General features: G+C 33.9%; 1 non-coding gene across 1 annotated transcript; it reads right to left on the bottom strand.

The window, feature by feature from the left end:
• Window positions 1–2,247: 2,247 nt before the first annotated feature.
• Window positions 2,248–2,354, bottom strand: LOC122100906. The gene has a single exon (XR_006146269.1). It is a non-coding gene; the product is annotated as a U6 spliceosomal RNA (small nuclear RNA).
• Window positions 2,355–2,995: the final 641 nt, after the last annotated feature.

Below are 2,995 nucleotides of genomic sequence, written 5' to 3'. Positions count from 1 at the left end.
AACATATCGCGAAGGTACTTTTATGTTTTATCAGTTTTTCACATTTTCATATGGACTTCACCTCAGTCTACAACATTCATTCATTATTCTTTCCTTGATACTTTTACACTACCAAGACGTAAGATATAAGATAACCAGTTTGATTTACAGAATAAGAAGTTATCACCCTGGTTTCCTTGGAAGCAGAACATGGTCAATAGATAACATTACTTTTGGTTTCTCACTACATGTAATGGCTTTTGTAATGCTTATTGCATTCTATTTAGTATTTAAAAAAAACTGCTGGCTAAACTCAAAGCTCCTTCACAGAAGTTTAGGTTAAGTACTTCACAAGTTTTATTTCCCGTAATTCTTAAGATAATATTTGTTATAATGCTAATGTTATTACCATTTTAGTGTTGGGAAAAATTGTAATTAAATGCCTTAAGTAGATGACCCAAAGACATACAGTGAGAAAGGAAATGAGGCAAAGTTTCCAAAAGCCTTTTAGCAGTACACAAAAGGTAGGTAAAATCTCTCCATTCTCTTACACTCTCAATTCAATATTCATATTGTCCAAGAAATAATAGCATAGCAATTAATGTCCATGGTGATTGTTTTCTGTTACATTTTGTCTTCAACACAGACTGTGTTGGTGAGATTGGGTTATCATGTAGAGAGTTGAGCTTATAAATTGAGGAAACTTCCAGTTTCCTTTTTAAAAAGTACTAAAACTTTTAAATATTATCATTAACTGACTTTTAAGAATCAAAAACCTAAAAAATTCATATACAATCACCCAAAATGCTTTCAAAGTAGGAGATGATAAAACAGGACCCTGTGAAGTAAATTTTCTTCTACTTTTGAAATTATTCTGAAAACCTTGTGCTGGATGGTCGCACCTGTAATCCTAACTCCTCCGGACATCTACTCAGGAGCCCGAGATCTGTGGATAACAGTTGGAACCCAATCAGGGCAAAATAAATTCATGATATAATTTTTCAAAAATTTAATGAACTAGCATAGGGCCAAGAATGAAGATGTAGCTTATATAGTACCTCACCAATCTAAGAGGAAAGGCCTAGCAAGACCTTGAAGCCGCGATTTCAAATTCTGAGCATGCCAACAGAAATGCAATTTCCTGTACACACATGCTACTTGCGCGTGCGTGCACACACGCACATACACACATACATCCATTCTAAATATCTTCATATCAGTGTTTTGCATTAATTTCTTTGTTAACGATATTATATAAGCAAAATAAAGGTAATAAACTCCTCCTCTTAGAAAAGTTTTATACTTTTTATTGTAAAAATACTGTACACAGGGGTCATATTTACATGAGCTAGGTAATGAGAACAATTCCTAACAAACATTGTTACCTCCTCCTTTATTTTTCCCCTACCATTCCTTCCCTCGCACCTCCACAAGTGCACTCCGCTCCCCCCTTCCCCTGCCTAAATTGTAACGTTCATTTTTCAGCATAGTGTCTTGTGCATCTCATTGTTACAATGGGTCAACCTGTATCCCTATTTAGGCATTTTGTTTTTTTCCTTCCTCTCCCCAAATTAGAAGAGCATATATACAAGATATAGGCGCACCAACTTCAAATACAGTGAAAACAGTTGTTATAGCATGGGGAGGAACCTATAAAAAGACACAAAAAATCACATTGCACGTTATAAGTACATTAGAAACAATAGCAAAAAAGAGAAAAATTCTTGTATCCCTATCTTGGGTTTCATTTCCCGTAACATTATGTTATCTGGTCATATGGACATAGCTTTTGACCTTTTCTGCTTATACTATACATATAAAGTTATTGAAAATTAGGGAAACCATGGAACCTGTGTTCTTTTGGATTTGGCTTACTTCACTTAGTATTTTTTTCCATATCTTTCCAATTTCTAACAAATTGGGTGATGCCATTCTTTCTGATGGAGGCATAGAATTCCATTGTTTATATAAACCACATCCTCTTGATCCATTCTTCTGCTGAGGAGCATCGGGGTTGGTTCCATATCTTAGTTATCTTAAATAATGCTGCAATAAATGTAGTTGTGCTGGTAGTTTTAGGATGGTCTTGTTTGTGATCATTTGGGTAAATGCCTCAAAGTGGGATTTCTGGATCATAGGGGAGATCTATGTGGAGTCATTTGAGGAACCTCCATACTAATTTCCAAAATGATTGAAAAAGTTTACACTCCCATCAAGAATGCAGTAAGGTTCCCTTCTGTCCACATCCCCTCCAGCATCTATTGTTGTAAAACTATGGAATGCTTCAGGAATTTGCCTGTCATCCTTGCGCAGGAGCCATGCTAATCTTCTCAGTATCATTACAATGTTAGTTTATGTGATGCTGAATTTAGCACAGAATATTTTTTATATATAAAGTGTAATTGATTTTCTTAAACTAGGCAATTCAACAAAAAGTAAGTTTAGAAGAATTGTGAAATTTTAGAACCATGTACTTCTTACATAAGCACACATTTAAGAATAATGTCAAGATGGACATGTCAAATACAAAATAATTCCAGATATTTGCGGTTCAAGAGATGTGTAGGGGAAATAATTCAATTGTTCTATACAAGGCACATGTCATAATGAACACAGCAGCAAGTGTTAAGGGTTGTTAAAAATTTTAGTGTTTTATATCTATTTAATTTTAGGAATTTGCTTATATATGCCAAAATTAGGACTGTTTGGCAGGTATAAAATTTTCTATAAAGTATTTAAGATTTATGTTAGCAGACATATACTACTAAGTATGTACATTTCAGAATTTATAGAAACTTTGTTAATGAGAAGTTGCAAAGTCTTTGTGTAAAGAAGCAGAATGAAGGGTTAAGACTTGCTAACTACACAGTTCTTGTTAAAATTTAGGGATTCCTTACTTTATATTTTAGCGAGGTACAAGAGATCATATAAGCCATAAACAAATAATGAGATGAGCCATAAATAATAACCTTAGTGTGTAACTTTGAAGACTATTCATAGCCTATAAAAATCTTGT

The sequence above is a fragment of the Dipodomys spectabilis genome, unplaced genomic scaffold, assembly GCF_019054845.1.
Source record: "Dipodomys spectabilis isolate Male_0828 unplaced genomic scaffold, ASM1905484v1 ptg000610l, whole genome shotgun sequence".
NCBI lineage: Eukaryota > Metazoa > Chordata > Mammalia > Rodentia > Heteromyidae > Dipodomys > Dipodomys spectabilis.
The sequence above is the reverse complement of the archived record's forward strand: the minus strand, read 5'-3'. Positions and strand labels throughout refer to the sequence as shown.